The sequence below is a fragment of the Budorcas taxicolor genome, chromosome X, assembly GCF_023091745.1.
Source record: "Budorcas taxicolor isolate Tak-1 chromosome X, Takin1.1, whole genome shotgun sequence".
NCBI classification, from domain to species: Eukaryota; Metazoa; Chordata; class Mammalia; order Artiodactyla; family Bovidae; genus Budorcas; species Budorcas taxicolor.
The window spans coordinates 107,533,323-107,546,244 of record NC_068935.1 but is presented as its reverse complement, the minus strand read 5'-3'; the positions used below and the strand labels follow the sequence as shown (position 1 = coordinate 107,546,244).

Sequence of the window (12,922 nt, the reverse complement as noted above, 5' to 3'; positions counted from 1 at the left end):
TACTTCAAAAAGTTTTGCAAATTGTGTTGAACGCTTGCTTATTGACATTCTGCAGTTTTATAAAATGTGACTGCTCTCTTTTTACCCTGTGGATGGGGCCTAAGGATGTTTTTTAATGCTATAATTCATTTTTATCTCATACAGGAATTAATCATAAAAATAAAGTGAAAATAAAATAAAATATAAATGAGGACTTTTCATGGAGGCTTAAGAAGCCACCTTCACAATGCAGTGAATCCAAACAAATGAGCAATCGTTTATATTTGATATCAGTGAAATATACATGACTTTATAGAAGAAGAGGAGATGTACATAGAGATTTTAGTTAGATAGATAGACAGATATATAAAAGTCTTCTCGCTATTTAAATAGGATGCCTTCATTAATTATCCTGTATTAATTACCTTGTACATGACATTGCCTAGTGCTAGAAAGATACTCATTGGGGCTGTGAATTTAACACATCCTGCTTATACAATACTTCCAATTTGGGGTGACAGTTCTCAGTTTCTGTCAATATCCTGCTTAGAAGTGGTGTGTATAATATCTGAAACACACAGTATATTTTTTAACACCTTTGTTGCAGAATGATTGATATACAATAAGTTGTAGATATTCAAAATACAATTTGAGAAGACTTAACATATGTATTAAAAGACGCTTACTCCTTGGAAGAAAAGTTATGACCAACCTAGATAGCATATTGAAAAGCAGAGACATTACTTTGCCAACAAAGGTCCATCTAGTCAAGGCTATGGTTTTTCCAGTGGTCATGTATGGATGTGAGAGTTGGACTGTGAAGAAAGCTGAGTGCCGAAGAATTGATGCTTTTGAACTGTGGTGTTGGACAAGATTCTTGAGAGTCCCTTGGACTACAAGGAGATCCATCTGGTCCATTCTGAAGGAGATCAGCCCTGGGATTTCTTTGGAAGGAATGATGCTAAAGCTGAAACTCCAGTACTTTGGCCACCTCATGTGAAGAGTTGACTCATTGGAAAAGACTCTGATGCTGGGAGGGATTGGGGGCAGGAGGAGAAGGGGATGACAGAGGATGAGATGGCTGGATGGCATCCCTGACTCGATGGACGTGAGTCTGAATGAACTCTAGGAGTTGGTGATGGACAGGGAGGCCTGGCGTGCTGTGATTCATGGGGTCGCAAAGAGTCGGACACGACTGAGCGACTGAACTGAACTGAACTGAACATATGTATATGGGCTGCTCTGGTGGCTCAGATGGTAAAGAATCTGCCTGCAATGTGGGAGACCTGGGTTTGATCCCTGGATTGGGAAAATCCCCTGGAGGAAGTCATGGCAACCCATTCCAGTATTCTTGCCTGGAGAATCCCCATGGACAGAGAAGCCTGGTGGGCTACAGTCTGTGGGGTTACAAAGAGGTGGACACAGCTGAGTGACTAAGCACAGCACAGCAACATATATACCCATGAATCCATTGATTTAATTCAAATAATGAATATGTTTCCCCCCTTAAAGTTTCCTTGTGTCCATTTTTAATCTTTTTGCCTCTGCTCTCCTTCTGCCCAATGCCACCCTTGCCCTGGACAACCATTTATCTGTTTTCTGTCACTTTATATGCATCTTACAGCACTGTGTGTGTGTGTGTGTGTGTATGTGTGTAAAATCACACATTATGCACCCTTTTTTTGATGTTTTATTTTGTGTATCATAATTATTTTGAGATCCATCTGTACAGTGTATGTTTCAATAATTTATTCCTTTCATTGCTGAGTAATAGTCTCTAGAATGGATATATCATAGTTTGTTCATCTGTTTACCTATGGATGGACATTTGGGTTTTGGCATGTTGTGCTAATTACATGAAAAGCTATTATGAGCATTCATGTATATGTCTTTCTATGGGCATATACTTTCATTCCTTTTGGGTAAATCGCTTATGTATAGAATGACTGGATAACACAGTTATTGAATTTATAACATTTAAAGAAACTGCTAAACAGTTTTTCAAAAAGATTATTTCTTTTTCCATTCCCACCAGCAGTGTATAAATGTTCCATTTTGTCTACATACTAAAATAAGGATAGTGATTTCAATATTTTTCATTTTAACTTGTGTGTAATGCTATTGCAGCGTGGTTTTAATTTATATTTCCATAATGAATAATAAATAATTTTGAGCATATCTTCTGTTCTTATTTTATCTTCCATGTGAAAAGTGAAAACAAAAGCAAACATGTTAGTCATTCAGTTGTGTCCAACTCTTTGTGACCCCATGGATTGTAGCCTGCCAGGCTCCTCTGTCTATGGAATTTTGCAGGCAAGAATACTGTACTGGATTGCCATTCCCTTCTCCAGGGTTTCTTCATGACCCAGGGATTGAACCCAGATCTTCCGCATTGCAGGCAAATTCCTTACCATCTGAGCCACCTTGTTATCTATATGCCTTCTTCACTGAAATGCTTTTTCAAGTCTTTTGTTCATGCCCCCATTGAATTGTCTGTTTTCTTATTGTTGAATCTTTAGACTTTTTAAAACTATATTCTAGATATATTCCCTTTATTATATACATGCTTTACAAATTTTTCTCCCAATATGTAGTTTTTGTCTTAATTTGATTAATAGTATCTATAGAATAGCAAAAGTGTGTATTTTACCCAGCTTTATTGAGGTTTAATCGACAAATTAAATTTGTATGTTCTTAAGATGCAAAATGTGACAATTTGATATACATATATTATATGAAGTGATTATAGAAGTTTTCAATTTTAATGAAATATAATTTATCAGTTTTTTTTTTCTTTTACATTCAGGAAGAAGCATGTGTTTTTAACTGCAATCTAGACTATCACTGCTTGCTTCTGTAATGAAATCATAGGTTCTTGCTAAAGTTAAATTATAATCCACCATTCTCTACAACAGAAATCTGAATCCTGTAGATTTTGATAATCCTTTATAATCCTTTCCTGTTGTCTTTAGTTTCTTGATGTACTCGTGTCAGAATGTATTATAGAAAGAGCAAACAGTATAATTCCATGCACAAAGAAGTGGAGCCTGTAAGACTACCATCAGGAGCTTAATTGTCATAGGTTTAAATTAAGAGTTTAAAAAGTGGGAGATGAGTTCTTATGGCAGTGCGGCTGCAGCCCTCAGTTTCTTTATCTCTGTTCTTTATCAGCCACATGATTTTGTTTTTCCACCTTGCCTCTTGGTTCCCTAAGGAGAAATAAAACAAAAGAAAGTGAATCAGAAATAAGGATAAAACAAAGAAAGGAAAAAATGACAGAGAAGGAGGAAGAGGGCGAGAATTCCTTAGACTTTCATGTTTAGTCTCGTTATTCAAATTTTAAAGGGTAGTATGATGTTAGAGACCCACTCCAGTATTCTCGCCTGGGAAATCCCATGGACAGAGGAGCCTGGTGGGCTACAGTCCATGAGGTTGCAAGAGTTGGATACAACATAGCAACTAAATAACAGTGATATTTGAGAAACAGCAATTAAGATTAATTTGATCATGTGTAATATAATGTGCATAGAACAAATACTTATAGAAAAAACTTCTTGACAGTTAATGTGCCTCCAAGAAATTCTTAAGTGGATAAAATTCTAGCTATACAGTGATTTTTCCAAAACAGTTCTCCTCATTAGCAAAAGGGAGTGGTGAAGATCCATTGGAAGGAGCAGGAAGGATGTGAGGGAACCAAGAACAAAGAGTCAAAGACCTTGCCAAGTTTAACTGTTGCCATGGAATCTTCCTTTTGCAGGTTTTGTAAGGGATGATATATTTTAGGTGATCAGTGAGCAGTATCTGAGAGTTATCACGTTAGGTCAAAATAAGTATTTTCGAGGTATGTGAGTGATTTTTCTGTTTTTCTGATTAAATGCCCATTTATTCTGTGATATTTACACATGGTTTAATGTGCCATTTCCCATATTCTATGTCAGGTAAATATATGTGCCTTTGTCACTTACTAACTGTATGACCTGGAGTAAGTTACCCAATCTTCTCTATACCCTCAGTTGCTCAGCTTTAAAATAAATTCAGTGAGTAATTAACTCATATATTTATGAAAGTGGTTAAATAGGTAATAAATGTGAAGCATTTTGCATTTGCCTAACACAGAATAATCATTCAGTAAATATTTTTTCATTATTTTCAAAAGAAATTAATGTGAAATTACATTACTCAGTCTATAAATTTGTTTGATATTTACATTTTACAAGAGAGTATGAAATTAGAGAAAATAATTCCTAATTTTTAAAAATGACCTATATACTAGGGGATTTGTTTTATTTACTATTCAAACATTTAGACTATTTACAAAGGAAAAATAATCCATTTCTCAAAATACAAGTTTGTGCTATTAAAAAACATAACAGCTATAATTATGATTCCTATTAGAATTTTTGTAACACTCATTCAAACTGAAAATCTCCATTAAATGAACAATGTTGTATTTTAGAGAGTTGCTTTTGTTCACTACTATTATTTCTGTTACACTTATAGTTTTTCCAAAGTAGTCTAATAATTTTCCTATCACTCTGATAAACTCAAGCACCAATAATCAAGGTTTTATTTTTGTTCCATTTTGAATTAATTGGCTTTGGCCAGAAAAGAGGAATACAGGGAATGAATTAATCACATGTACATATATATTGTGGCAAAATATCATCATCATTTGAAATACATATTCTTCTCATAATTATTTACTGCATTTTGTTTGAAGGTTCATTACTACCAGTCATGTTGCTGAGTCTACAGTTATTCTTCATAATAAAAGTTTATAAGAAGTTGACCACATATCTCTTCTACCATAGTTAATTAATAACTGAAAATAAAATGCCATTTAAAAATGTGATTGTTTAGAAATAAAACTTATATCGCCAATGAAAAAGTTTTTCACTTTTTAAATCAGTGGTGTAATTCCAAGATATATTTTTAAAATGTTATTTCAATTAAAACATAAGCTACTAAATAGACCTTTAATTTCTCTTATAATTCTCTTCATCCATTTCTGTGTTTTTAGATGAATATGTAATTTATCATTTTGGTATATAACATATGGTCTTACACTCATATAGGACTTTTGAGCTGTTTTTCAAACAGTTGTCAAATTTCTATCTGCCATAATAGGGTAATAAAAATACAATAATGTTTAAATGGGCATGTTGGAGGAAGAAAAATGTGTCAAGTATATAAATAACTGAAATGAGAAAGAATAGAGGAAGTGTACTTTTAATTCTTGTGATTAGGTTCCCTTATTATTTAGTACACATATTAACATATGTAAGTTTATCCAAATAATGGTTTTATCTAACTGAATTGTTTTATTAGTTTTCTTTTCTAATTGTTCATTGCTGGTGTACATAAATTTACCCTTCATTCATTCATTCCTGAAATGAGTCTCATTTGATTTTGGTATATAATTCTTTTGATATGCTGCTGATTTTCTAGTATTTTATTGAAATTTTTGAATCAATGTTTATTGGGATATTAGATTTTAGTTTTCTTATACTGTCTTTGTCTAGTTTTTGTATCATGGCAATGCTGGCCTCTTAGAATGAGTTAGAAATTTTTCCCTCCTCCTCAGTATTTTGAAAATGTTAATTCTTCTTTAAGTGTTTGGTAGAATTAAACAGTGAGTGTTTTAATTTCCATCTTGTGCTGGGCTTTCTCTGCAGGGAGATTTTGATTAATGATTTAATTTTCTTCCTAATTTTGTGTCTATTCAAGTTTTCTATTATTCATACGTCAGTGAGTGTTTTAGGAAATTGTCCATTGCATTTAAGTTTATACAATTTTTGGCACTTAATTGTTTATAATATTCTCATATATATGCATATATAATACTTTTTATTTTGGTAAAAATAATAGTAATGTCCTACTTTATTTCTGATTTTATTCATTTGAGTCTTCTCTCTTTTTTTCCTAGTCCATCTAGCTAATGATCTACCACTTCTGTTGATTTTTTCAAAGAAAAAACTTTTTTTTTTTTTTTGGTTTCCTTTATTTTTCTGTTCTGTGCTGGAGTCCAGCTCCAGCAGCCAGGGAATCAGCCTGAAGGGGTGAGTGGTGTCGGCGGCAGACGATGATGTAGCCTCTGACTCATAGTACGGAACTACATGTTTATTCCGAGCTTCAGGTTCTCTTTTATACTTTGACAAAAGCATTAGGCCAGAGGTTTGACATTTTCAGTTTCCCCCACCCAGATTTACAGTCTCCAGAAATCATTGTTATCCTTCAAACAGAGTTCCTGCTTCAGGGATTCTCTCAGAATGGGCTTTACTATCTTTTATCTACTTTCTCTTATGTGTCCTATACTTAACTTGTGATTATATTGTAACTCATGCCACATTCCACAGTTTATTTCTTATCTTTCTAAATCCTGTTTGCCCCTAGCATCTTAAGATCACTATCTCCTAAAAAGGCTTCTAGCTATTCTTAATTATTCCTAAACCCTAAACTCAGCAAAATTCTTTTGCCATAAATATTTCCCTCACAAACAGGTCTCAGATAACAATCCTTCCCATGGCCTCAAGCTGCCGCCTACATGCTCATCCTGGGACATTCTTTGTAAAGATCCTTGAACAAATGTCAATGGTTACTTTATAGATTATTTTCTGGGCACAACTGCAGAAGGCTTTGTGCTTTCTCATGTTTCTCTCAAGAACAATAAGCACCTTAACATTCTTTCCAGCCAACTCAATGGAAGAAAGGAAAGTACAAGTCAGAATCAGAAGGCCTAACTCCTTCATCCTGGGTCCATGCCTATGGGACAAGGAAGAGGGGGTTGGGGGCTGTGCCTCCATTTTGTCAGTAATGCCTAACACTGCTCCCAACAGTTCTGTATATTATTTCCCTCCATCTAAAATTTTTTTTTCTTACTGCTAGTTTTGGGTTTAATTTGCTCTTCTTTTTGTAGTTCATATAGTGTACAGTTAGGTTGTTGATTTGAGATTATTCATTCTTTTAATGAAATTGTTTACTGCTATACATTGCCCTCAGCACTGCTCTTATTGCATCCTTTGTTTTATATGCTATGTTTTCATTTTCAATTTTTTCAAGATATTTTCTAATTTTTATGGTGATTTATTCTTTGAAATATTGTTTGAGTATGTTGTTTAATTTTCAAATTTATACATTTCATTCTTCTGTTATTTATAATTTCATTCCATTGTGATGAGGAAAAATGCTTTGTGCAATTTCAATATTTTAAAATTTATTATTAAGATTTACTTCATGGTTTTACATGTGATCTACTCTAAACATTGTTCCTTATTCATTTGAAAATAATGTGTCTTCTGCTGCTGTTTTGTGGGAAGTTCTATGTAAGTCAGTTAGGTCTAGTTGTTTTATAGTATTGTTCACATCCTCTATTTCCATATTTGTCTTCTGTCTAGTTGTTCTATCCATTAATGAATGTGGGATATTGAGGTCTCCAGCTATTATTGTAGGATTATCTATTTCTCCTGGTTTTATCAATTTTTTTCTTCATATATTTTGGGCCTCTGTTTTTAGGTGTGTATAGGTCTATAGGTTTTAATCTAATATTGCTATATTGAATCTTTTTTATTTAATAATTGTTACTATTGCAAAATGATCATGTTAAATCTAAACATCAATCAGTGCACACTTAGAATTCTTTTCTTGTACTGAGAACTTTTAAGATTTACTCTCTTAGCAACTTTCTAATATGCAATACAGTATTATTAGCTGTAGTCATCATGCTGTACATTACATTCCCATGAATTATTTTATAACAAGAAATTTGTACCTTTTGACTCCCTTCACCCTTTTCACTAACCCCACCCCCACACTTTGCCTCTGGCAACCACCAATCTGTACTCTGTATATATAAGCTCATTTTTGTTTGTTTATTGTTTTTTTAGTTAACTGAATGTTTATTAATGTATAGTGCCTTTTGGTTTCTTGTACATTTTTTTGATATCTAATAAATGAATGGTTTCCAAAATACAGTTTAAAATACTAATAAGAACAGGAAAATAACCCAGTTTTTAAAACTGTCAAAAAATCTGGAGAGACACCTCACTGAAGAAAATATTCTGATAGGAAATAAGCATATAGAAAGGTTTCCAAAATCATATGTCTTTTTAGGGAACTGCAAATTAAAACAACAATGAGATAACACTACATACCTATTAGGATGGCTAAATCCAGAAGCCCTGACAATACCAAATGCTGGTAAAGATGTAGAACAGTTGGAACTCTCACTCATTAATGGTGAGAATACAAAATGGTACAGTGGTACAGGTGCTTTAGAAGACAATTTAACAGTCTATTACAAAACAAAACATACTCATAACATGATCCAGCAATCATCAGCTCGTTTTGTATTTACCCAAATGAGTTCATACTTTATGTCCACACAAAAATTTACACATGGATGTTTATAACAACTTTATTCATGATCACCAAAATGTGGAGGCAGCCCTGATGTCCTACAGCAGGTGAATGGATACATAGTGGTATATCCATACAATTGGATATTTTTTAGTAATAAAAACTAATGACAAAAAGACTGGACAAAGCTTAAATGTATGTTGCTTAGTGAAAGAAGCCAATCTGAAAAGGCCATCTATACAGCATGCTGAAAAGACCAGTGGTTGCCAGTTCTGGGAAGGAGAGTTTGTGGGGGAGGGATGAATGAGTGGGATACAGGGTATTTGACGGGGGGGATATGAAACTATTCTCTGATACTATAATGGTAGATAGATGAAGGGCTTACCTTGTGGTTCAGCTGGTAAAGAATTGGCCTGTAATGTCTGGCTAGATCCCTTGGAGAAGGAAAAGGCTATGCACTCCATTATTCTGGCCTGGAGAATTCCATGGATTGTATAGTCCATGGAATCGCAAAGAGTTGGACATGACTGAGCGACTTTCACTTTCACTTTCAGATAGATGAAATTATACATTTGTCAAAGTCGTAGGATGTACAACACAAAGAGTGAACCAGAATGTCAGCTATGGACTTTAGTTATTAATTATATACTATTATCAGCTCATCACCTATAAGTAATGTACCATCTAATGCAGGATGTTTATAATAGGGGAAACTATGGGAGGTATATGGGAACTCTCTGTACTTTACACTCATTTTTTGTAAACATTAAACTCTTAAAAAAATAAAATCTATTAGTTTAAGAAAATGTGGACTTTAAATCACAATGCTCATGTTCAAATTCCAGCTGTGTTATTAAATGCTGATTGACCTTGAGCAAGCTACTGAACTTTCTTGTGTCACAGTTTCACTTTTTTAAAATGGGGATAGTAATAGGAGTTATTTCATAGGTATGTTTTGGAAAAAGTTGTCAGCTTTTGTAAATCCCTGGAACAATGCCTGGCATATAGTAAGTCCTACATAAGCATAAACTATGTAGTCATTTAATTCCCAAAGCAACTAGCACCATTTTACAAATGAGGTAAGTGACATGTTCAAGGCTAAATTTGCAGTAGTAGAGTCAAGAATTTGAATCCACATTCTATCAAAAGCCTGATGTTCCTTCCACTATATATCCTGTCTTTCCACAATCTGTTTGTGAGCATATACCAAGCTCCTATGTAAAATAAGAAAGCCATGTTTATAATATGACATGAAGTTTAACTTGTAAATTAGGTGCCTTTGTGATATTTAAAAACAAGGGAATTGAAAATAATAAGATAGGAATGATATCAGCAAGATGGCAGAGTAGAAGATCCACCAATTGTATCCCTCTTCAGCACAATCATTTGAAAGCCTTCCAAGGACAAAAGTGCCATTATGGGATCCAGGTAGGAGACCACGAAACCCTGGTGGAGTCCAAAACCAAGGAGGACCATTTTGAAAAGGCAGGCTTATGTTCAGATGACAGTCTTGCCACCTGTGATCATGGCTACAGACCAGAAAACACCCCTATGGATTGTTACAGTTCCATTTGACTTTGGTCCTGCCATTAGCTTTATCTGCCAAGGAATTTAGCAGGAGTCATACCTGCCCATGCCCTGTATAACAGGCCCACAGAATTCAGTCCCATGTGTGGACCCCGAAGTGGTCCATGACACAGCTTCAGTCCCTCTTAGCCACCACTTCTAGCTACCTGGGGACCATCTGGGAGACATGCCTGTCTGTGCCCCTGTGGCAGGCCCTCCAACTTTGGTTCAGCTGCAGGTCCTGAAATGACCCTGTGACTCAGCTCCAACTACTCTTAGCCATGATCTGGGAACACTCGTACGAGAAGACATGCTTGTCTATATTCAGAGGTATGTCCCCGTACTATGTTCTGTCTGTACTGTCAGAACTGCTTGCCCAAGGACCTAGTGTTTTAACCGCAGATACTGAAAGGTTATTGCTGAACCAGGAAAAGACACTGGGATTATTAGCCTCCGGAGGAGAAGAATTTAATCCGGGGCCAGAGATGAGGCTTGATTGCTCAGAGCTTTTGTGTAATAAAGTTTTATTAAAGTATAAAGAAGACAGAGAAAGCTTCTGACATAGACATCAGAAGGGGGAAGAAAGAGTACCCCCCTTGCTAGTGCTAGCAGTGGAGTTATATATTCTCCAATGAATCAAAAGAATGTCTGGAGGTTGTAAAGACCTCATCAGACCTACTCCCATAATTTACATTTTAAGATAACAGGATTAGCCAGAAGGTTTAATCCAGAGACTGTCCTCAGGCAGGATACATTATTGTTATATAATCCTAAGGAATGTAGAGGGAAAAAGTTTGTCCTTTCTTCCTCTTTGAGAATTCCAGACCCCTCTCTCCTTGGGAACCCCTAGACTTCTTATCAACCTGCCTAGGAAATGACTCTCTCAATACTTGTTAAAGTGATCCTATTTAGAATAGGGTCTTTGCAGATATAATCAAATTAAAATGAAGTCATGCTGAATTAGGGTGAGCCCTGACCCAATATGACTGTTGTCCTTATAAGAAGAGGAAAATAGACACAAGTAGGTACAGGAGAGAACACCATGCAAAGATGAAGGCAGACTGGAATGATACATCTAGAAACCAAGGAATGCCAAGAATTGCTGGTAAACAGCAGAAACTAGGAGAGGGACATGGAACAGATCCAACTCAGAATCTCCAGAAGGAACCAACCCTGCCGGCACCTGGCAAACATGTAGCCTCTAGATCTGTGAGAAAATAAATATCTGTCCAAATACCAATTCATATCCATATATATCTTTTAAACACAAATATATACACACAGACCTACCACATAGCAGGTCATATGAGACATGAAGCTCTGTAAATGGCTGCTTTCACTCAGAGTATCATGGATGTGTTTTCAATTCAGATTTCATAGATTTTTTTCTTTTGATTAGATGAACAATAATCCAAATAAATGTTTATCTTAATTCATGTAACTAGTCATGCATAGATGGAAATTGAGTTCCTCATTTTTTGTAGTTACAGATAATATTGCAACAGCATCTTTGTAAATAACTCTGCTAGTTTTTCAATGGGGATAATATTTAAGATATAAGCTATTTAGAGGATAAAAACTAAACATATATCAAAGGGAATGTAGAACAGTTTGGTGAATTTGCAAAATTACCCTCAAAATATGTAGTACCAATTTTTATTCTTACCAACCAGTATCTGAGACAGGGGTTGTTACTCAACATTTATCAATAATTAATATTTTCAAAAGTTTTTAAAATTACCAATCTGAAAGTGTAAAGCATTTTTTATTTTTAATTATTGGACTTGCTTTGGGGGACATACAATTTTTGAATCTATATTCCTATGGATTATCTCTAATTTTGATACATGTTATTTTAGCTTTAAATATTGAATTATAGCTTTATCTCCTATTTGCTTTATCTTTAATTCTTTCTAAAGATTTAAATACCATGACAATATTTTATTGTTTGCCATTTTGAAAGAAGACACTTAACTACACTTGCTTAGAGCAGTGCCAAGATATTGCTTTGATTTTTTTCCCTTGAAAAATGTGTTTATTTTATGCCTTGAATCATTTTTGTGATTTATATAGTGCATTTCATCCAGATTCTAGTGCTAAGCCTAACATGATATTAGCACTTGTATGTATGTATGTATGTATGTGTGTGTATGTACACATGCAAGTGTGCTAAGTCACTTCAATTATGTCCAACTCTTTGAGACCCCATGTACTGTAGCCTGCCAGGCTCCTCTGTCCATGGGATTCTCCAGGCAAGAATACTGAAGTGGGTTGCCATGCCCTCCTCCAGGGAGTGTGTATAAAAATAAATATTTAAAAGTACATACATTTACACACACACATACACATTAGATGGAGAGAAGGCTTTTTGGAAATTGGATGTTATTACAGAATGTTTCAAAGAGGGAGAATTGAAGATACAGAGGAGAGTAGGGATAATTACAGCAGCCAGATCCTGGGGTGGACCAGAGTACATGGAATCTAGTGCACATATCCAGGAGCTGTCCAGATAGGAATGTATCAGTCATACTTACAAGAGGAAAGCCAGAGGATAACGTCTCCATTGTGGAAGGGTTTGTCAGTGTGATGGTGGGATTGTGAAGAAATTCTTTCCAGAAAGTGTCCATTTTCTTAGTGAAATAGAAAGAAGATGATTGGCAAGGAATGAGGAAGGGAGATGGAATTGTGGGACTTTGAAGGGAAAAGAATATTTGAATCATCCTCTAAAGATGAATAAAAAAAATATGAATATAGCAAGCTGGTGTTGAGATATGAGGGTCCATTTGTGAATTACTTCCTTCTATATTAGCTTCAGTTTAAAAGTTAATACCAGTCTTTTATAAGTCAATTTTATTATAAGAAAATTTTCAGGTAGAGTGCAAATTTTTGACACTAGTATTTTTGAACAAAATTTAGTACTTTGCATATGAAATGCTTAAAGGAAAGTTCATGCTTAGGATATTGTATTAAGCAAAATAAACGTTTTAATGAGATAGTAAATGAGTGTTACGAATGACTCTAG

General features: G+C 34.7%; 1 protein-coding gene across 1 annotated transcript in view; it reads left to right on the top strand.

The window, feature by feature from the left end:
- CFAP47 (cilia and flagella associated protein 47) overlaps nt 1–12,922 on the top strand; it is a 502,957-nt gene that overhangs the window by 352,284 nt on the left and 137,751 nt on the right. The gene's annotated exons all lie outside the window — the stretch shown is intronic.